Source organism: Mus caroli, unplaced genomic scaffold (genome assembly GCF_978045245.1).
Source record: "Mus caroli unplaced genomic scaffold, Mus_caroli_1 scaffold_15, whole genome shotgun sequence".
Taxonomy (NCBI): Eukaryota; Metazoa; Chordata; class Mammalia; order Rodentia; family Muridae; genus Mus; species Mus caroli.
Window position 1 is genome coordinate 25,243,242 of NW_028227270.1, and position 23,902 is coordinate 25,267,143.

A 23,902-nucleotide genomic window follows, 5' to 3' on the forward strand; every position below is an offset into this window, starting at 1 on the left:
GTGGTCCCCACCAGCTTCTTTAGCGGGAGCCTCCAGACCGCCTGGATCTCAGAAGAGCCCGGCGGCTGCTCTTCTCCAGCAACACAGACATTTACATGCATTGTTTACTTATGTATCCGCACAACCAACCATTTAGCCACCTATTCAATCTTTCAGGCTATTTACTCGCATGAACTCATCCTGGGAGAGATTATGTGAGAGATCCACCCACTGCAGCCCCCACCAGCGCCTTGCTTTGTCTCGCTCCTCGGGGTTACCATTACAAGGGTAATAATTGCGCGGCGGGCACCTGCCGGGGGTCAGGGAGCTTCCAAAGTACACGAGTTACACGTGAGCTCGGAGCTGGTAGGGTCTACTTTATGAGGATCTCTGGCTTCCCACTTTGTCCCTTCTGATGAGCGATGAGCGGATGGGTAACAGGACGGCGCTCTGCCCTGCCAAGACGGAGTAGATACTTGGGTGTGGTTTCTCCAGGATGAGTTCCAGTTGGTATAGTCCAGCCCCAGCGCTAACACCCTTTAAAGCATTCCTGAGAACAAGAGCAATATTCTCGCCTGCCTCTCTCTCTCTCTCTCTCTCTCTCTCTCTCTCTCTCTCTCTCTCTCTCTCTCTCTCTCTCTCTCTCTCTCTCTCTCTATTAAAAATGCTAGAAATCCCCCCACCCGGAGTTCCGGCTGCTCCCTGGTTTAGGGACACATACACACATCCCGCACGTGGAGTTCCTTCCGCTACACCCCAAGTTTTGTCTCGTGTGCTAGCATGGAGATTGGGGGGGGGGGGGAATGATCAGCTACTCCTGCCTACTGACTTACGGAAAGCCTAGTCAAAATTAACCAGTTCCAGGCTCAGAAACAGAACAAAAGCCCTCCTTCCCGAGTCACTGGCCTCCAGCAATCAACAATTTCCTTGTGCCTTGATGGACCCGACCCAAGGGGCTGCCAAATGAGCAGCGCACAGTCACACTCGGTGACTAATTCAGCACGGGTGCCTTATCGACGTCCCCCACCCCGCCTCCTCCTCCTGCTACAAACTGAGCTCTGACTTCTCCAAAAGTACCTGCCACTTGGAGCCAACCCCCACCGCACCCCTCCTCACCCCCGACCCGCATCGCAGCAACACCTCCACATCATACCGGGAGCTCGCCTAGCCTTGCACAGCGCCCTCCTCCCCCGCGCGCCGTAACCCCCTCTCTGCGCATCGCTTGTACTCTAGCCACGCCGCCGCCCGCCACTGCAGCACCGAAGGGAGGAGGCGAAGGAGGAGGACCGCAGCGTGGCCGCCGGGAGCCACTTTCCCGCCCCTCCTCTCGCTGCCGACTAGCTCAAAGGAGTCACCACTGCGCGCGCTGCAGGAGAGAGTGGCAGACCGAGGCGGCCCCGGGCTGCAAGCGGAGGGGTGCTCGCAAGGCGACGGCTGCAGTGCAGAGCGGTGGTTCAGGGCAGGGGGTCCCCGGCGCCTGGAACGGTGAGTAAGGAGTCCCCCGCAACCGTGGCAAGGGCTCGCTCCGAGCTAGGTTTCTCTTCTGTGCCGGGAGACCCAGCGTTGTAACCAGAGAACTTTTTGCAGCCTTCCAGAAGCGCAACTAGCGCAACTTTACGGGCTCTGGCCCGGGAAAAGCGGCTGCAGGTGAGGCATGCTGCCCGCTGGGTACCTGTGTTGGGATGGCAAGAAGGAAATCTCACGGAGGCAGTTGAGTGCCGGGTTTACTAGGCAGAGGCAGGTCAAAGGTGCGCTATGTTCGGGATTCAAGGGCAGGTGGGTGGGCAGCTGCAGGCGTCTCCCGGCTTCTTTGGGGGCGCAGGGGTGGGGGAGTTTCAGGGAGGGCTGGAGAGACTATTCAAAACAGGCAGCCGGGAGCGCCCACTATCAGCGAGCCATCACCGCAGCCTCTGGCTCAACTTTTTCTGCGGGGAACCCTCTGCAGATGTGCAGAAGTGGTTGGAAAGCACGGGGAGCCGCAGTCGGCTCTGCGGGAGGCTAGCAGAAAACCCGTCAATTTTCAAACTCTTCCCCCCCCCCCCCCAAAAAAAAGCTGAAAGCAGGAAAGCGTGCTGTCTGGCTGTGGCCCTTTGTAAGAATCAACACTTCTCCAACACTGCACCTCCATTGAGCAAAACCCTATCTAGCGTCCACTATGCGCCTGGAGGCGCAGCGAAGCGCATCTAAGAGTGAGGATTTCTTAGGAGAGGGACTGTCCCCAGTAAAGATGATGATGATGATGATGATGGCAGCAACAATTACTACCGAGGTATCTAATTTAAGGCCAAGAGGAAATGGGCGACAGCCCACCATCTTCTCTTGGTGGACTTTTCCTCTCCAACTGGGCTCTAGAATCGAGACTACTTTCTCCCGCGAACTGGAACGCCTCTGGCCAGGAAGGAAAGAAAGATTTTAGAATGCCAGGATGAACTTGGCTGGGGAAGCCAGCACCCCACCGCAGATACAAGGAACATCTCTGTGGGCGTGCGGGAACCTCAGTCCGCCACGCGCGGGGGCGGAGAGGGAGGAGCTGAGTCACCAGCTCTGGAAGTACCGCCTGGACCAAGGGAGCGGGGGTGGGAGGGCGCTCGCGTCACCCTCTACGTGTGGGCGTGATGCAAATACAGCCCCGCAAGGGGAGGGCGCGGTGGAGGGAGGGCTAGGAGACCCAGCCTGTCTGGGAGCGCGCGCGTGTGTGCGTCAAAGGCTCCGGAGTGATGGATGCCCTGTGGCGCGCCCTGTGCAGACGGCAGCGACTGGAGGGACTCGGGTGGGAGGATAGACTGCGGCAGGGGTGGCAGGGGATGCCGGGCAATACAGAGGCTGCAGGCAGGCAAAGAGCTCCGCAGTGTGCCGCAGTGGTAGCACTGGGAAGGCGTCGTCTCAGCAACCAGGATTCCCCCGGGTGCCCAGACCTCTTTTAAGTCTCTGAGGGATGCCCAGATGTTCCTTTCTCTCGTCAGACTCCTTACCTTCCTGCATAGCTGATTGACTAAGAAAACGGGCGGGGGGTAGGGGGGGCGCTTTTCAGTTTACTTTTTGTCCTTAGCGGGAGTAAGACAGTTCTTTCAGAGTCCATTCATTTTATGTTAGCAAGCTTCCTAGTGCTCAGACCAATTTTTCAAGCAAATGCTTTCTTGGTTGAGTTCATCAGGTTCTCTAAAGCCAATCCTTTCCTAAGGCTTTTTGGCAGAGGCCTGGCATCTAAGTGGGATTTGAGAAAGGCTTAGAAAAAAAAAGTGGCGCTTTGGTTTTTTAAACCATAAAAATTCGTGTTGAAAGTACTGCTGACTGATCTTGCACTCCCTGACAGAATATTAAAAATCCCATCTATTTTTTTTTAAAAGACTACATTCTGGGAAGCCTATAGCAAATGCCTTGACTGAATGAGCCCAAAATTTGTAGTGTGTGAAACAAAAGGAATAAGGGAGATGGACTAGCAGGGAAGAAAGTGGGATGGGAGAGTCGTAGTTACCAAGAAACCCAGACAAAGATCTGGCTCCCTATGTCTCCAAAGATGGTCATTGGCCGCTAGAATTTTAGCTGCTGGCTTTCATCCTCCACAGCAAAGAACAGTGAAAACCAGCCCTTGGAGGGCTTCGTTTCCTCAGAGTTGTGATCAGACAGCCTTGGAAGCACAAGAAAGGATGAAATAAACACCTTCCAGGGGCGGGGGATGGGGGGAAGAAAATAGTTTTCTTAAAAGAAATGTATGGAGACTTCCTACATCGTTCTTTAATGCAATTTGGTGCTCAGATCAACAGATGCAGACAACAGTCCTTTCCTGATACTCTAAACGCAAATGTCATTAGCTGCTGTCTGGAGAAGGCGGGCTCAGTCGGAAGGGTCTGGAGGACATCTGACTGCTTTTGGGTGATGTAGTGGAGAAGTACATTTGTTTTCACGGCTCTACGACAGGGAAATTCGCTTCTCTGGCCTCACCAAAAGATTAACCTAAGAAATTTTAGGTAGAAATGGTGATTATTCTATTATGTTTCTTAAACGTGAATGATGCTTCAGAGAGCAAGATGCAGTTCCCAGCCTCAGGGTGATTACTGAAAAGATGCCATACTGTGCCGCATGTCACATGATCGCCAGAAAACCCATTGTCTTGTGACTAGGAATGTGAGCGCTCATTCTGAAATGAGTTTGTTGAAGACTATTCTATGAATAAAAGCATCCGATTTGTCAGTGTGTCATCTTGGGCAGCTCAGTCTTGTTGTTCATCTTAGACACCTAACAGTAGATTTCTTGGGATGGTGAAACTGAAACGGCTCTCTAGAGTCTGTTCAGTCGCTTTAGGGGAGAAACCTCAATCCACCGGTGTGTTTTCCTGGTTCTGTTTGTTGGGCTTTCTATCTGACACAGGTTCACAGAGCACATACTTGTTTAAATTCGTCCTTTAGATTAGGTTTGATTGCAAGCATAAGGGGCAGCTCTCTTCCCTCTCTCCCTCCTCAATTGTATACAGTTTTTTCATCCATGGCTACATATTTTTTTTTTTTTTTGCTTTTTAAATTTTCTTTTTCTTGAGAATCCAGTATAAAATTTTGCAGCCGATTGAATTGGGAGGGTCTTCCTTGAGACAGCTGAGAGCACCAAGAGGCTGGAATTACTGTTTAACCCTTGCTGAAAATGTCTTTATGCTATGTGAAGCTGCCATTTGGCTTTATCACATCCCCGTACAGCGAGGGCCAGTTTGTAATCATTGCCTATCGTGGCAGCTTACACTGTTGGGCAAATCGACTGACATAAAGCAAGCAAACAGATCGGCTGAGTTGGGTAGTTAGCTCTTTCCTGGTTCTAAAATCTTCCATGCCAAGAAATAGAAAGACAGGTGACATATATTTTAAATTTGAATTAAAAAAATAGAATATAGAAATATTTTATTAACTCGTTGAATACTAAATGAAGCTCTGTTTTTGTAGAGAAAGTGGTCCATTGAATTCTATATTGTGTCTTTTAGGGTATGTGTAGCCTAACTTCCAATTAATCAATGTTCAAAGCTTGAATTTTTTAGCATTCTATTTTCTTTGTTTATTCTGTCCTTTCTACAGTTAAGACAGGATAAATATTTTACTTTTTAGCTTTTAGTTTTGCAGATGTGTTATGAAGTGCTACTATACATGATACCAGTTTAAAAGCTGTGGGGAAAAATATATGCATATATATATATATACATATATTATATATATACCATAAATATGTTATTGTTCCTATTTTAGAGTGGCAATAAGTATATTAATGCTGTTGTGCAACTATCACTGCCAACATTGAGAAGTATTTTCTCTCGCCTTCCACATCCAGTGAGTGGTGGCTCCATTTTCTCCCCTAGCTGCTGACAGTCACCAGGCCACCTTCTGCCTCTGTCAGTGACCACTCTGTTTCATATAAATGGAATCATGTAATATTTGATGTGTTGTGATCTCCTTATTTCTCTTGTCATAATTTCCAGATGTTTCCTCCATGTTTTAATATGTGTTAGAATTTTCTCTATCACTCAGGCTGAATGATAGCCAACAGTGTGCATGGCTCTACTCAGCTATGGACACTTGGGATATTTTATATTTTAACTCTTATGAATTGTTCTTTTCCAACTTGGTATACAAATGTCCTTTTAAGACTGTGCTTTCAATTCTTTGGACCGTGTATCCAGAAGTAGAACTGCTGTATCCTGTGTTAATTATATTTGTACTTTTTTGAGGAACTGTGACACTATTTTCCACTATGATTATAACACATTACATTACACTCTACAGTGAACAAGGGTACCAATTTCTTTCTTCCATCATCTGTGTGTGTGTGTGTGTGGTATAGGTATGTGTGTGCACATGCACATGGAGGCCAGTTGCATGTCTTTTCAGTTATGTTCCCAGCATTCTGTTTTGGGGACTGGTTCTCTCAGTAACCCCAGGGCTCACTTTCAGCTAGATTGGCCAGAGAGCTCCATGGATCTTGCTGTCTCCACCTCTGAGTTCTGGGATAATATGTGCGTGCCAGTATACCCAGTCATTTATGTGGGCCTAAAGCTCTAGATCAAGGAGTCTCTACACACAGAGCATACTGAAGTCCTATTGTTCACAGAAGTGCTCATGACAGAAGGGACTGGCGGCTCCCTCTCACTTCTTTTCATAAGGCACAAACCCACTTGTTATAGCAGCACTTTCTTCACTTCCAATGCTGTCACGTTGGGGATTAAACTCCTGGTACTTCGGAGAACTACAACACCCAGCCACAGCAGGTGCATTTACGCTATAATGTTGCTTGCTGTTTACATGAAACATTTTAAACTTGTCTCATTGCCCTGTTATTTTATTTACTAAATGCAGCCGATGTCTAAATGCAGCCAATGTGTCTAAAGCTCCTTCATCTCACCATTAAAAAGCTGAAACAAAAGGAGCTGGGGTGAGGACTTAGCATCAGTGCTTGGTGAGCGAATGTGGGGCACTGAGCTTGGAGCTTTGTGAAAGGCAGGGTGTGCTGATTTGTGTGGGTAAACCTGGGGAAGCCAGGGCCGGGTGATCCCTAGAGTTCACTGGGCAGCCAGCCTAGCTGAGGTCATGAGCTTCAAGCTCAGCAAGAGACATTATGTCAAAAGTAAGGTGGAGAGTGGTTGAGGGAGGTATGTTGACCACTGACTAGCTAACTAGCTAACTAGCTAACTAACTAGCTAACTCTCTCACTCTCTCTTACTTACACACACACACACAGACATAACACACACACACACACACAAGAGAAAAAGGAAAGAAAACTGAAAAATTTTTCGAATCCTAGTCTCCCTTCACTAAACTTCAGTTTGAGGACAAGACTGGGGAGATGCCATTGTTTTGTCTTCCACCCAAGTTCAAGAACACTCTCAAATGACTAAAGTACGACACATGGGAGCTGGGCAGAGCAGGGCAGGGCAGTACTGTAACCACACCCAGTCGGAACTTTGTTGAACCTTGCTGATCGTTCATTTCCCCTGCTGTGAAAGATGATGTTTAGCTTTTAGGGTAGTCTGTGACGATCCACAAAATGCTACTAGTAAGCTATTAATAGGCAGACTCTGATTTTAAAGGCTCTGTACTACTTTGCATGCCGACTTAAAAAAATAGCCTTTTCTTCTCATCTCATATTTTGTAAAAGAAAGAACTCCATTCCTTTTTAATGAATGAATCTCCTTTTCTCTTCATCAAAATTTACGCCCAGAAGCAACCAAATAGTTCCTAGAGGATTTAACTGTGTAGTTAGAACTGCCCTGTTCTCAAAGAAAGTCTATTTCTGGAATAGTCCTGCCCTGAGCCTGCATCATGAACTATCTACCTAGGCAGATATACAGTACCTCAAGTTTCGAAGGGCACTGTGTGCCTTATTTAGTGCACTGAGGTCCGGTTGCCTCTTGAGGTTCTGTAAGCAAGGGGTTCCATGCTTTCTTTTGGTTCTGGGCCCTCCTAATTATATAATGCATATGCATATGCATATACAGCGTGTGCACACAGACCAGACCTGTGTGCATAGTTAGATTTTATTATGACCCAGGCCTGTTATTGTTCAGAGATTTCATAATTTTTCCCCAGACTGAAACATATCAGCAGACACCTGATTCCCGTGTTTGTCCCTCCCTCTGCACTGTGCCTGCCTCCTCCTGGCTGTAAGCATCCAGTGTGCATCGTGAGCTTGTGGAGCAATGTCACACAGTCTCCTTAGGAATGAATGGGTCTCCCATCTCATCATTGTCCCTGTGACTGTGGAGGAAGTAAAGTTTCTGGTTCCAGGGATGCCTTTATGGGGGCCCAGTAACTTGCTTATAAGATTCTGTCTTCTCCAAGATTCAGGTTTGGACATCTACAAATAAGTGATCTTGGAAGGTTGACATTTTTCCTAAGAAAAGTATCTGAGGTATTGTACCCTTTCCTTTAAATTAGTCAGCAGGGTCATGTGACCTGTGAGCCTCTGCTGCAGAGAACAGCCAAATACTTTGGCAGCTCATAGACAGACGACTTGTTTTGTCACTGCAAGCTCTGTCTGTTCTCATTAAAGGCATTCTTTTTCTGTCCCTGCCCCATACTGAGATTTGAATCTAGGGCCTCATATGTGCTAGCTAAGCACTCTACCAATGACACCACTTCCAATCCCAAAGCTACTCATGTTAGTAGTTCTAAGCATGCCCTTCTGCCATTTTTCTTTACTTCTGAATGTGTGCACTTAAGAGATGTTCTAGTGACTCTGGCATCCTTTCTATGAGTTTTTGGCACAAGACTGTATGCTCTAGTTAATGTACACTAAACACATTACTGCCACACGGAACACTGAAGAAATTTAACCATAACTTTTAAAGACTCCGTTTTAATATGCTTGCTGGGTTTCCCGTGCGTCACACAGCAGGGGCAAGGAGAAACAGAGACCGTGATGGTACCCACAGTCCTCTCTCTGCTTCTTGGGATCAGCCTCCTCAAAGACTCCCCACTCCTTGGAATCCTCAGTCTCTGCTTGGGCTCCCTGTGGCTCTTGTTCCAGGCTTGCTTCCCTGTAGTCAGTGATGTATTACCTCCCTGGCTGCCTTCACTGCCTAGACTGGCTTGGCCTCTGTGCGGTATTAATAGAACCTGCTGATGTTACCATGAGCTCTTACTGTCCTTGGGGAGATTAGAGAAAGAGTGAGAAAGCATGGGGGCTGGTGAGAGGACACTTCCAGGGACACAGCGTTCTGTACTTGCTGTCAATTGTCTCCTCGGATGCAGCCCTATTATCTTAGGATGGTAGAGAGTGCCACCCAAGTTTCCTTTCAGTTGGAAAGAGCTGGTTTCTAGGAGACCTCTTCATCTCCCCCCTTTAGACATGCTCAGAGTTATCAGAGATGAGAAGAATCATTAGAAGTCAATTATTTGCAGTAGTGAGCAATTATAAATAGCATAAATGTCCGTCAGAATTTGAGCAGGTCAATTGGGTCATCCAAATCACCAAGCACTGTACAGCCATTGAAATGAATGAGGGGCAGGCATGAACAGGAAACCCTTTGGATACATGTTAACATTAAAAACTTACCAAGTGTTTATCAGACGATATGGTATGCTTTTATTTAAGAGAAACTGAGATACATTTAAAAGTATGGAAAAAATGAAGTCCAAACTGGCATCTTTGGGGAGTAAGTTGGAGAAGATCTTGGAGAGAGACAGAGACAGAAACAGAGACAGAGAGACAGATAGGCAGAGACAGAGAGAGGCAAAGAGAGAGACAGAGAGAGAAGAGAGAGAGAGAGGGGGGGGGGGGAGAGAGAGAGAGAAAGAGAGGGAGAGAGAGAGAGAGCATTTATTTTGCATTATCTGCCCCACCTTTAAGCAGAGTTGCCCAAGATACTCTCAAAGCATTATAGGCTGATGCTACTGTCCTTTATTTTCCCCTCAAGAGGTAGGAAGTTAAGTCCCTATTGCTGAAGACACTAGGCATGGCAGACACAGGACTCAGAGGATCTGAGCTGGACCTGAATGTCCCCAACCTGAAGACTGATGGTCCCAGAAGGCTCCATGGAAGCTTCCAAAGCAGGGAAGCAGCCAACAGCGCAACCCATAGAATACTGATGTACACAACAATGGCCAGTATGGCACAATAACCCTGACTGGGGCAGTAGAGGCACACATGCCTTGGGGGTAGCCAACAGCTGGCTGGCTTAAGCCCTACTCACTAAGAGGAGAATGATGGATAGTACTGGAAGCCTAGCCAAGGGCTCAGAAGTACTGAGGTCATAGATCCTGGATGAGAACCTGCAAGGGTCACTTTACTAAACCAGCACAATTCCTAATAACTATTCCTTCTATGGTCTGCTCAATAGTAACCTAGCAACAGCCAGGTAGGCCTGGTTTGCTATAAAGGGGTGTATTTGGCCTCTCCCTCTTTCTCTGACTCTCTGTCCACCCTCTCTCTCTCTCTCTCTCCCCTCTCCCTCCCTTCCCTCTCTCTCCATGTGTTCCTGGCCAGCCTCTCCTTCCTCTCTCTCTCTGTCTCTCTCTCTCTGTCTCTCTCTCTCTCTCTGTCTCTCTCTCTCTGTCTCTCTCTCTGTCTCTCTCTCTCTCTGTCTCTCTCTGTTCTCTCTCTCTCTGTCTCTCTCTCTCTCTTTCTCTCTGCCTCTACTCCCTTCTCAACGCCCCTTCCCATGCCTCCAAATAAACTCTATTCTATACTAGACCAGTCCTATGGCTTGTACCCCTGAGGGGGGGATTTCTCAACATGGGCCCACTGAGTCACCCCCTACCACCGCACTATACCATGCTCTGTAAAACATATCCTTGGTTCTATAAAACACTCCACTAAATACTCATCCTTATACCTACGTAATAGTATAATCCTCACCCCTCATCAAGAAAATCTTTTTTGCAACAGATGGAGACCATTACAGAAAATCACAACTGATCAAAACATAGAGCTGTGGACCTCACCAACTGCAGCCCAGAACCTCAGCCTGCTTAGTTTGTACGTATGAGGAAGCAGGTTTATTGCTTACAGCTGAATAAGGAGGTGCGCTCATGGTGTGAGGATGAATCAGGGAGCAGATTTAGCTAGTCCCAGTAGGAGCTCTCGGTAGGGCATCAGTCTTGGGTGCCTCCGTGGTTGACGATTTCTACACACACTGTAGAAACTCTGGCCAGAAAGCGGCTTTTCCATCCATACCTCTGAGTCTCATCTGGGGAGGTTGTTTTTTTTGTTTTTGTTTTTGTTTCTTTTGCCACTCCATGGCTCTGAGACACTAGGATTCTTGACACATTTATGCAACACCACACATTCACGAAGGCTTCCGCCACTCCCACACTGCTGTCTCACTGACTCTTAATTTACAGTTTTCTGATGGCACAGAAGATTGGGTGGATTTCCGTAGTCTTATTTGTTATCTTTACATCTTCTTGATCCAGTATTTGTTCAGAGCTATTGACTATTTTTCCAATGGTGTTTTTTCTTACCGTTGAACTTTCAGAGGTGGTGTTGTTGTTTTAAAACCCAGTCCTTTATCAGTTGTAGAGTTACTTTTTGTCCTCTCAATGGTCTTTTGCAAAGCCCAGAGCATTTTCTTTAGGATAACAGAGAAGCTCTTACTAAAACCTCAGGCTTTCTGAAGGTCCCCAGATAAGTCCTGTGAAATGGTCACCAGATGCTTTGAAGGGAGAATCCACACTTGATGGCAGAGTCACAAGTGATATTTGTGAGGGCCACGATGTTTGTTTGATGCTCCCATTGTCAAACAATGAAGCTTGTCTCTCTAAGCCTCTGAAAGCTTGTTCTAAAGAACCAGTCAACTGCTTTAATAAATGCAGTTAGAACACCAGAAAAAGATAAAAACAAAAAGAAAAGAAAATAGCTCTTAAAATTAAGATAAAACTACTTTCTCTCAAAAAATAAAATGAAATTCCCAACTGCTTTCATTGACAGAGATTTTACTTAGGCCACGATGGGGTGGGGATGGGGGAAGTTGGTAAATACAACCAAAGAGGATTTTTATAGTTTTAAGAAGGCTTTAAACCTTTCTCTACAACTCAAATACTAATAGACTCTCCTTACTCTATGTCAGTGTGTCAGCAGAAAGCACACATTTCTAAAATGCACTTACTTAATCCAGAGACCTGCCAGGGCTTGGGATTTTCTTCTGCATTGTTGTAAAGACTGTCCATTCAATACAAATATACAAGGAAGAGGTCTCAAAAGAACAGATCACTTGATGGCCGGAGTAGCTATTATTTGTTGCATGCAGCATAATTCACACTCTAGCTGTTTCTAGGGTGTGGGCTTTGTTGGTCTCCACATCTCTGTTACATCATTTGCTGCTGCATCATCTGGGTTAGGAGCCCTCAGGGGCTGCAGCAACAGAACAGCTCAGATCTACGGTGCTGAGTGACCTCTTACCCTGAGACATTTCTGAACATCCTCTTCCAAGCCTGGCTGTGTCAGGGTTATAAATCTTGGTAATGAAATGTACTCTAGAGCTGCTACTGGGTTGCTTTCTGGAAGAAGTCTTTGAACTTTAAAAGCTCCTCCTTCAAAGAGAGAACCTCATCCCAAGGCTAGTAGTCGCCACATGAGAATAGCAGGCATTTGCTATGGTTCTACCTTGATAAGAGACTGCTTTACTAGATAGTTCTGGATTCCATTGAGCATCCTGTTGGGTAGCCTTAAGTATCTTGTTGGATAGCCTTGAGCAAGCATCCTGTTGGGTATCCTTGAGCATCCTGTTGGGTATCCTTGAGCATCCTGTTAGGTGGCCTTGAACATACTGTTGGGTAGCCTTGTCACATCCCACTCCCAGCCTCCCTTCTCTGCTCTGCCTCCATTCACCTCACATACAACTTTAAGTTACAAACAACATTTAGAATTGATTTTATAAAATTTATCTATTTGTTTGTATGTATAGGACTGTTTCATCTGCATATATGTGTGCCTGATGCCTGTTGAGGTCAACAGAGGGTGTCAGGTCCCCTGGAACTGAAGTGACTGGTGATTGTGAGCCACCATGTAAGTGCTGGGAACTAAACCTGGGTCATCAGCAAGAGCAACAAATGCTTTTAATCACTGAGCCATCTCTCTGGCTTGAAGCATTTTAAGTTTTAATTAAGTCCAACTTACTAATGTGCTTTCATGGATCATGCTTCTAGTGTTGCATCTAAAGTGTCACTGTGAAGCTCAAAGTCAGTTAGATTTTACCCTGTGTGCTTCAAAAAGTTTTGTAGCTTTTGTTTTTTGTATTTATGTCTATGACCCAATTTGGTCAATTTTTGTTAAGAAATTTAAAAATCTAGATTTTTTTTTGCAAGACTGTGTGATTGTCTATTATCATTTACTAAAAAGCCTATCTTTGGGGCTCTCTAGTTCATCTCTCAATCTAGGTGTCCAGATCTTTTTCCGATGGGTTCCTGTCTTGATTATTGTAGCTTTTGTTGAAATTCTTGATGTCAAGTAGAAGGTACTCTCTGACTTCGCTCTTTTTAAAAATTATTTCTTTTAATTTTATTTAGATTATAATATAGTTACGTCATTTCTCCCTTCACCTTATGTCTCTAGACTCTCCCATAGACCCTTCTTGTTCCCTTTCGAATTCATGGCCTCTGGGCCCAGGGATCATTTCAGAAGAGGAGGCAGAAATACTGTAAGAGCCAGAGAGGCTCAGTGCTTGCTGTGAGATTGTATATCTGAGGATTGTAAGCAGAGAAGCTACACCCATAGAGTCTCACCGACATGACTGCCCCAACCTGAGCCAAACAAGGACAACAATGGATATGATTTTGTTCTTTAATGTAGGCTGATATTTGGCTTCTTATAGGACTTTAGAACCAGTTTGTTGATGTCTACAGCATAGTTGGGGGTGCGTTAACCAGATCACATTGACTACATGAAGTTAGAAAGAATTGACACATTTGACTATTGAGTCTTCTCATTTGTGTAAAGAACTCGTATTATTTTTAAACTCAATTTTCTATATTATGCTGCTGGTATAAAGAAACATAGTTAAATCTCCTATCGGCCTTGTGTCCCACAACCTTTATAACTTCATTTATTCGTCCTGAAAGATCCTCCCTCATAAGTTCCGCAGTATTTTACATATAATAATAGTTACTTATAATTAGAGTTAATTGGATTCATCTCTTTCAGTCTGCATCGTTTTTCTTTTTCTTGTCTTATTTTATAGTCTAGGGGCTTCAGGATAATGTTGACTAGAAATGGAAAGACATAATAGTCCCTTGTTGCTCTTAATCTTAGGGAAGGGCATTTACTACTTCACGATGAGTATGGTGAGAACCACTGGGATTTACATGGCTTTATTGTCATCAGAGTTGATAAGCTTCTTTTGTTTCTAAGTTGCTGAAATTCTTTAATGAACGCATGTGTACTTTATCTGATGCTTTTTAGACTCTTCTTACTGTTACACCAATATCCTTAGAAATATAGACTACTATGGATTTTAGTTGCTTCTCACTTAGCTTTGCTGTGAAATGCTGTGTGGCATTTTTAAAAAAGAAATATATCAATGTTAACCAGGCTTTTGCTAGACATCCTGAATAGTCGTTTGTCATTACAGTTCTCTTGTTTATAAGACTTCCTGCTTCTTATATGTAGTTGTATTTCCTTCATTGCCCCTAATATTCAGGTAAATTTTTATAGATATTCCGGAAATTTTACCTAGTCAGGTAGAATTATCCAGGACCCTTTAAAGAGGAAGAAAGTTACCTAGCAACTTTTCCTGTTTCAGTGGAATATGAGGGCTGGGCGCCCATTGGGTGGGGATTTAGTTTACCGCTTGTATTATGCTAATTGGGTTCCCAAAATTGCACAAGAATCCCTCATGTAAGATACTTCGGGTCACTGTCCTCAGTTGACTTGGATTAGTAAGTAAAGTTGCTGGTGGCCAATGGCTAAGCAGGAAGACAGAGGTGGGACTTTAGGGCAAGGGACTAAGAGAAAGAGGGTTTGGAACCAGCATGCTGGGAAAGCAGAAAGACCAGGTGTGAGAAGTGCAAGACAGAGAAACAGAGAGACTGCCAACATGTAAGAGTCGGGGATCATGACCCAGGAGGGCTGCAGGCCTGGGTCCAGGGTGGCCATTTTTAGAAAGTAATAATTCAGGAATATCAAAGGGAAGACTGTAGCTTCGGGGAGGTTTGGAAGTGCCTAGCCATGGAGCTGTTTAATGCATATTAAATATAAGGCTCTGTGTGTGTGTGGGGGGGGGGGGTCAGGAATCCAGAACACTGGGTTGAGTAGCAAGGAACTTATGCTGCCTTGGGATGCTACAATATTTAGTTAAACATTATTTGGGGGTGTGTCTTTGAATCTATTTCTATATTCGGTCACCATTTGGATCCATAGTCTTAAGTAAAGCAGGCTGTACTCCCTAGTGAGGATAGAACTTATTTAAAGACTGATTAAAAAGTTGAAAAAAGGAAACATTTTTATATGAGACTGTCCTGTGGCGAGACCACTGGTCTGTCCTGTGGCGAGACTACTGATTTGGCTTTGGATTCAGACTTAGATTCCATACAGAGAATTCTGTATCATGGGTCTGGTGTTCCCAGCCTCCATAATTGTGTAAACTAATTAACTGCACTAAATAACTTTTATATTCATATCTGTATAATATCTGTACCTGCGTATGTCCTAATAGCTGTTTCTCTGGCCAGTAATTACTTCTTGAGCATGGGAACTGGCACCCTGTCACTTAGCCCACAGTCCCATAAGACCTATAACGCACATGGCAATCTGCATAAGGTATTGTGCATCTTTCCAGCATCCCACCGCACATCTAGTCACTCAAAAAATTAGTTTCCAGTGGTTTAGCTTAGAACTGAGGTATATTTCGTATGAATATACCAGCGTCTGCGTCTTCTTGCAGTGTAATGTCTTATTGGAGTGAAATTTCTTTTAAACAAAGAGAAGGCTACATCACCCGTGGAGGTGATGTTTACCTGTCTGTGGTGTTTAGTTACTGAGAAGAAACCCATCTTTGTCTAGTTGGTGTTTGTTAGATCTGTGATCTTCTTTAGTTACATACTTGAAAACATAGTTTGGAGCCAGGCTTCATGGCATGTCCCTGCAACCTAAGTATTTGGGAAGCTGAGCCAGGAAGGTCATATGTTTGAGGCCAGCCTGTGTTAATAATACATAGTAAAACCCGATATCAGTAGGGGGGTGAGGGAGGAAGGAGGGGGAAGGAAGAAAGGGAAGGAGATTTGGAGATGTAGTTTAATGGTTGTCTTAGTCAGGGTTTCTATTCCTGCACAAACATCATGACCAAGAAGCAGTTGGAGAGGAAAGGGTTTATTCAGTTTACATTCCCATACTGCTGTTCATCACTGAAAGAAGTCAGGACTGGAACTCAAGCAGGTCAGGGAGCAGGAGCTGATGCAGAGACCATGGAGGGATGTTCTTTACTGGCTTGCTTCCCCTGGCTTGCTCAGCCTGCTCCCTTATAGAACCCAAGACTACCAGCCCAGAGATGGTCCCACCCACAAGGGGCCTTTCCCCCTTGATCACTAATTGAGAAAATGCCTTACAGCTGGATCTCGTGGAGGCATTTCCTCAAAGCTCCTTTCTCTGTGATAGCTCCAGCCTGTGTCAAGTTGACACAAAACTAGCCGGTACAATGGTAGAACATTTTCTACCAGTCAATCATGTACAAAGCCCTAATCTCTCTTTCCCTCACATCTAAAAAGTTATTTAATGTAATTCAAGTAGTATCTTAATATTTAAACGTATGTGTGAAGGTAGGTTATTTTATCTATGAATAGATTTTAATAAGGCAGTATAAAACTTACTCTATTCTATGGATTTTTGGACAGTTTTTGATTCTTTGTATTTTAGTGCTATGTAATAAAATGATACATATGGTTGGAAATGAGGGAGGAATGGCTTATGGCTTAGGGACTCTTTCCACATCCGCATTGATTCTGAAGGGAGCAGATTTGTCTGTGGAGACAGTGGTGTTTGCAGAGAATGTACAATCCTTTGTCATGACTCTAGCTCTTGAGCCCACTTGAAACTGAAGGTGGGGGCTTTAGCTGGGAAGGCCTTGAGATTTTCAGGGTGTCTCTGATTATTTTTAGTAAGAATAGGTAAGTTTTGAAGGGGAGGAAAACCAAATTATGTGTTCAATTTGGTGATATAGTCTGGCATCGAACTTCCTTTGTAGGCAAGGCTAACCTTGAAATCTGAATCTCCCTGCCTCCACCTTCCATGTGATGAAACTACAGGCATGCACCATACCAGCCAGCTTTTGTTTTTATTCTGAATTTTAAAATATCATCAAATGAAAGTCCCAGGTTATGATTACCTACCTGCTTACCCTAGATTTTCAACAACTGCTGTTTTCAAGAACTCAAGCACATTTTTCTCCAAATCTTAGGTTTGCCATTTGTAAATTGGGCATGGGGAGGGAGGGAGAGACATAAAAATCTTTCCTGGGGGAGGGGGAAGTCATCGATGACTGCAATTTATCTTGAAATGCATAAAAAATAAGATAAACTGTTGGATGAATGAGTGTATAATAAAGGGAGAGAGAGAGAGAGAGAGAGAGAGAGAGAGAGAGAGAGAGAGAGAGAGAGAGAGCGCTGCTGAGACACCTGGTGGATTCTTGTGACTTCTTCCTAACATGAGCTTTTAAATCCTCCTATTCTTAAAGTTCATTGTCAAGCAGTGTTTCCTGTGGGATTCCCTGCCTTCATTTTCTAGGGACACTGGGGAGGGCAGGATTCTGTATGGCTTCCAGAAGAGACTCTAGAGCAGTGCCTCTCCACCGTCCTAAGGTTGCGACCCTTTAATACAGTTCTTGACATTGTGGTGATTCTTATCTATAAAATTATTTTTGTTGCTACTTCATAACTGTAATTTTGCTACTGTTATGAATAGTAATGTAAACATCTGCTATGCCACATATCTGACATATGACCTCTATAGAGGTCATGACCCTGTGGTCTCACAGGCTGAGAGCCACTACTATGGATGGCAAGTTTAGTTGCCCACCATGACCAATGAGTTTGAGGATGGGATGATTTTCCTGTCAGCGAAAACTGATTTAAGGATAATTCAGAAGAAAGAAATCAGAAGGCTTTGAGAGGATGGTGTAGGAGAGAATAGAGCATGCCTTCTTATGTGCCTTCTTTTCTACATGTGGAGTGTGGATAAGAACTGCCCAGTCTTTATCTGTGAATGCAGGCACTGTTACTGCTGGGGCAGAGCCCTCCTCTTTTATTGATAAATTCATTACAGCTAATTGTGTTCCCAAACATGTATTATTGTGAATGAATACATAATGGTGGGCCCTTTGGGGTGTGGATGTGTGTGCAGAATAAACTTAGACTGTATTCAGAGACAGTAACAACAACAAAAAAAAACCTGACTCAACAAAGCCATATAAAGGCTAGCATCAGCCTCCCAGCAGGCCTGAAGAGAGAAGCTTATGATTAGCGTTGTAAATTAAACATAAGACTTGTATAACTAATCCTAGATTAAGGGAACATTTAGTAATTCATTTGATCTTAAGTTTTGATCGGGGGACATTGTGCGCCTTCTTGTTATTACCATATCATTTCTTGTTATCTTATTATTATTTCATTGATTGGTTGGTCACTATGTCAGACATTAGATGTAACATACAATCTATTCAATGAGATTCCCAATAAGTTAGAAAATTACTGTTCATATCACACCTCATCTGTTGCTTTAGAAAAATAAATAGTTTCAACATGATTTTGAAATTTGGTATCATAAAGTTTACAAATCTAAGCATAAAGCTATCTTTTTATAAAGATTGTATTGTGCCTGAGTTGTTGAGAATGTTGGAGATGTTTTAAAGTTATTTCCATTGTATTTCTAGCTTTCTGTGTAAGTGCCTTCAGTGTGTGTGTGTGTGTGTGTGTGTGTGGTGGTGGTGGTGGGGGGATCTTTATTCTTGCCAATATCGATGGGTTGTGACATCTTCACTCAGAAAGCCACAACACAGCTAACAGCCTTTCTCAGGGTCTCCTGGTCACACTGCTTTTCTGCTTGGAAGGGTGGTTTCTTGCATTCACAGGAGAACTAACCACTGATTTTCAATCTGGCTGACATACGACAACACAGAACTCTCTTTATAACATTTTTCCTGTCTCTTTGACTGACAGCATTGAGAATCGAGATGTCTGCCTCTTGAAGTGTCAGCTTCTCAGGCCAACCATCACGCTGATGTTTGACCCACAGGCCATTTGGCCCCATCATCCAGGCAGCTCAGCTCCCCCCTCTCCCCACCCCCACTGTCATCTCCTCTCCCCCCCACACACACACTGATGCAAGAGGGATTTGTATAAGTTTCAGGCCATTTGTATTTGTCTTATTTACCCCAAACCACAATTCTCCCAACCCAACAACATGTGTGTATTCCTTAGGAAGACCAATTTCTTATAGCTCAGAAGCAATGACACCCCAGCTCTTATTTGAATTTGAATTGCTCAAAGTCTTTAAAGCACAGGCTTGCCAGCAAATTGCCCGTGATATTTCATTTGTGAAATGCCTGGTGAACATTTATACTGTCAATAAACTATAAAATTAGCAAATGTTTATTATCTCTTTCAAAAATTGGGATGACCGTGAAAAGAGAAGCTGTCAATTACACATGGCATTTAATTTTTAATCCTGGCTTATGTAAAGCTGCCTTGAGTTAACTGGAGGTCAAGACTGGCTATTTATTCATGTATTAGCTCATAAGCCACAACTCAGCTAAGTGAAATAAATGTAGTTTTCACAGCAGATAATGAACACTATCATCAAAACTTTAGTTACTTCACCAGTTGCTGCCATGGGAAGGCACTTGTTCTTGCAGGATAATAATGACAGGGTTGGAATTTAAGTAGAGAGGGGAAAACAGACACACGACTTAATGACTGTCTTTAGGTACTTAAAGGGTCATGGTCACCTTTTCTTTTCTTCTTAACAAAATAGGATAAATAGGTTTGGGTAGAGACTTGAAATATTCTTTTAAGAATGTAACAGGAGTTTCAACAAACTTGAAGCTGGGTGCTGCTGCGCATGCCTGTAATGTAAGCATTTGGGAAGCTGAAGCAGGAGGGTCGGAGGTTAATTTCTACCTGTTCTACATAGCAAGTCTAGCCCAGCCTGAGGTTCGCAATCAGGGGACGGATGGGGGAAGCCAGGGAGAAAGAGGGAGATTTCAATCAACTTCAGTCAACAAGCCAGCCATCTCCCTTAGGCAAGGGATAGCCCACCATTAGGAAAGTAGGAGGGGAATAACGCAGCCCATGGTCACAAAAGCATATGGGTATGGGCGAAGTGTTCAAGATCGCATTCATCGGTGCTGTGATTCAGAGTGAGAGTCAGTCCAAGCCGTCCCCAGGCCCTTGGTGATTTGGAACACTTGCTTAAAGCAACGTTTCCCAGCCTCAGTACTGCTGACATCCGGGACCAGGTAATTCTTTGTGAAAACTGTTCTTTGAGTTGCAGGATGGGTAACACCTCTCGTCCCTACCCATTAGATGTCTATTGGTCTTCCACTTCTTTTTTTTTTTTTTTTTGGTTTTTCGAGACAGGGTTTCTCTGTATAGCCCTGGCTGTCCTGGAACTCACTTTGTAGACCAGGCTGGCCTCGAACTCAGAAATCCGCCTGCCTCTGCCTCCCAAGTGCCGGGATTACCACTTCTTACAACCAAAAAAAAAAAAAAAAAAAACTGTGAACAGACGCTGCCACATTTGAACTTGTGAACTTCTTTCTTTTGCTTTTGCTGGTGTTGGGTCTGCATTGCATAGCTACCTGATGGCTGCTGAGCTGGCTTCACTTTATTAAGCTTCTTTGCATACCTTGGACCACTTGCTGGTCACACTCAGCATCACAGTCTGCAACTGCACAGGTTTCCCCACCCTTCAGAGATTCCCCAGATCATATATTCACCCTGGGGTAGCCTGTGCTCAGGTTGGTGTATCCCAAAATGCATTGGGCATGCATGAAGTAGCTTCAGCCCTGACATCTGAAGGGTGGAGGTCCCAGCTTCATACTTTGAAGAGTCTTAGTCACCCTGTGGGAGAAAAATCACTTTCCATTGTGTGAAGAGAAGATGTGACACAAGAGATTGATCTACCCACCAACCTCAGGCTCAGGACTACCAAACTCCTGGGCTGTTCTCTGTGGAGGAGACCAGTTCTCAGCTTCTAAGTGCTGGGCTGGTCTTCCCTGCCTGAGCCAAGCATCCTGCAGCTTGCATTTTTCAGCTTGGCCCTATCACTTAGCTCTACAAATGCCACCCAGGGTCCTCTCTCATCCTAGGTCTTTTGGCAAGTGAAATTCAGGCTCCCTGAATTGTGCTTGTTCCCTGTTCACTGTCCCCTAAGGTAGTTCACCTTCATAGTTTGAAAGGACTCGTCAAGATGGTGCCTGGCTGCAGCCCAGAGTCACATGAACTGGCATGTTCTTCTCTACTGCTGGCCTGACCTTCAGAGAAGTCACAGCAGGATGTTCAGCCAACCGTACTCAAGGCTGTGTGGTGGGAGCTTATCCTAAGGGCCGTACAGCTTATTTCTTGTTCTCCAGGGACACCATGATCTCCTCTGGAAGAGGTTTTGCTCCCTTCTACCAGCCAAAGCACCATGCCTGGAGTTGTGTTCATCTTGGCTTTTCTGTTGATATTTCATTTGTCTTTTTCTCAAAACTTTTTTTTTTGTGTTGAAAACAAATTTTAATATGATTTTAATTCTCCACTAGAATATATGAGCTTATCTCAGTTTTGTGTAGCAGAGATAAATTTTTATTATTTTTTTTCTTAATTTTGAGATTATAATATAATTACTTATTTCCCCTTCCCTTTCCTCCCTCCAAACCCTCTCACATATGCCTTCTTGCTCTCTTTCAAATCTATGGCCTCTTTTTTTTCATTGATTGCTGTTACATGTATGTAAGTGTATAGTTTTATTAACCACAACCTGCTTGGTATGTCTAATGTTACTTGTGTATATGTTTCCAGGGCTGACCAGAGAAAGCCATACTAGGCTTGCCTCCACCAGGCACTGAAGCTCTTTCTGTAGTAGAGTCTAATTAATCTTGTCCCCTCTCTGCTCAGTTTGATCACATGACAGTCTTCCCCGGAGTCTTTCCTAAGACTAGCAATAAAGCTCCTTACATTTAACTGAAACATATTAATGTCAAAACAAAACTGCATTTGCATCAACATTTATTAGAAATCCCATCCTAAGGTAATCTAACAACAAAAAGAGCGGTACTAGACTGCCTATTTCCCCTCTAGACATGTGAAAGAATACTTTTTATTGTGGAATTGTTTAACCATCCAGTCACTAGGGCATTTGGAGAGGGTTTTGTTTGTTTGCTTACTTGTGTGTTTTGTTTTTAAAATACTGTGGGGCTTAATAGAAGAGAGGAAGGATAGAAGGATGTGACTGGCTGGCTGTGTCAACGGACACTCGTTTCTCTGTTTTCTCACAGCCTCAGCCCAGGCCTCCCTCACCAGAAACTTAAAACAATACAATAGTTTCCAGGCAAACACATCTGGTTAGTGTCTTTAATCCATTTTCTCACCTAAGTTATCTTGTAAAATTGAAAACACCATATCAGTTTTGCTAAGGATCACTAATGGCTCCACCCTCATGAGGAGCTCCACCGAACTTCCTGGGGTTCTGCTGGGAATCTGCTCTCCTGCCTCCTTTGGTCCTTCTTGCCTCCCTGGACAAGCTTCTGCTTGTCCTTACAGCAGCTCACTGAGATAACGCCCATTATCCTTCCTGCCTGATTAAAATGATGTTTTTCCTTTTCTTCCAGGGTCTGACTTAGGTGTCTTCCAATGTGCAGCTGAGGTACCATATCCTCAGCTTACTCATGAATATTCATCTTTTGCTGGGGTTCTTCAGGGTCCCCAGTAGATCCAGGATATACTGAGCCTGAAACAAGTGGTTCATATTATATAAGCAAAGTGACTGACTCCAGAGAGCAAGCACCACTGACATGAGACCACAGTGCTTCAACACTGGGTGTGTGTCTTCTTGTCTTAAACCAGGCTCTGTCCATAAGCCAACAGGCTCTTGGTGTTCTGTGCTACTCTGTCAGCATTGTAGACAGGAATTTGGCTTATGTAGTTTACTCGTAAGCTTATTGAGAGATGTTCAATAAGTATCCTTTATTAATCCAACAGGAAACATGCCCTTGACTTTATGTACGAGGTCCTCATTGATGTGCATCTGTGATTCTCACCAGCTTAGAACTGTGAAGGCTTGACTTATCCTCTGCTTACAGCCAGCTTCCGGAAGCTTTAACATTTGGAAGAGCTAGATTTTTTTCCCATTAGTTTGCTTCATTAATATTCTATTAGACATTTACACAAATGCTTTTTGTTATAGCACCTGGTCTGCTTCACTGCTCCATTACCCATTCTGTTATAATGTCAAAGTCTGCAAAACCATACCAGGATGTCGGAGAAGGTAATGGAGTGTGTAATGATGCATAATTAAAACTGCTGAAATATTCAGCATGTTGTGTAATAGATTTCCAAAATGACAGTACCTTTGATCCATTATTTAACATTCTTCATTTAGTCTTTGTGCCTTTTTGTAGTTACTGTATTGAAAGATGGACAAAGGAAAAGAGAATCTTGTTATATTATTCATCTGCATTTGACTATTTCCAGTTTTGCAACTTTAGAAAATGACATTTTTCCTTGAGCCTAAAGAGATTTAAAGAATAATTATGAAGCAATGTTTTGAGTAGTAGAATAGTGATATTCTCTTAAAATATTAGTGAGTCTTAACTGTGTTTCAATAACAATTGTTACAAAGATATCAAAATTCTTTTTGTTCTGGTCTTGTTTAAGCTCTGGGTGTGTTACCATCATTACTTCTGGACATATATGGCTTTGCATGCCAACCTGTGATAAATAAATACAGTCTGTGGCCTCACACATGAGTGTTTGCCCTGCTATGAATATGCTAACTACTTATACAGGATTAAATTAACAGGTTAACTATAATAGCAAATATATATTGAATGCTCATTTAATTCTCATGATCTTTAAGAATAGTGCAATTAAAATTTTAGTATAGATTGTACTAAACATTTGGGAATAAAAGTAGTGTCTATTTTCTGAAAGCATTTTTCAGAATTAAGAGAGAAGGACCATTCCCTATTCATTCATGGGACCAGTCTTACTCTGATTTATAACAAGACAAAGGCATTACAAGAAAACAATGCTCCAGATTCAAATCCCTCTTTGCACAGACATACATGTCCTCAAACTTGTATTGTCATTTGAAGTAGGATCTCGCTGTGTATCTTGAGATCTCTTGAATTTGCTCTATAAGCTAAGCTTGACCTGGGGTTCTCAGTGTCTTTGTCGCTGCCTTCTGGGTACTGGGATTATAAGCCCAGGGTGCTGCACATAGCCAGTGCTACCAAATTTAGTATTGAAATTTATGAGAAAGA

General features: G+C 43.8%; 1 protein-coding gene across 2 annotated transcripts in view; it reads left to right on the plus strand.

Moving 5' to 3' along the window:
- Positions 1-1,243: 1,243 nt before the first annotated feature.
- The window catches only part of Sv2c (synaptic vesicle glycoprotein 2C), a 180,735-nt gene continuing 158,076 nt past the window's right edge, over positions 1,244-23,902 (plus strand). The window contains exon 1 of one of the 2 annotated variants that reach the window (XM_021180140.3): positions 1,244-1,464. The gene's annotated coding sequence lies outside the window, so the exon portion shown is untranslated. Of the gene's footprint in view, positions 1,627-23,902 lie in introns of both variants that reach the window. The other variant, XM_029484979.2, reaches the window with a different exon arrangement.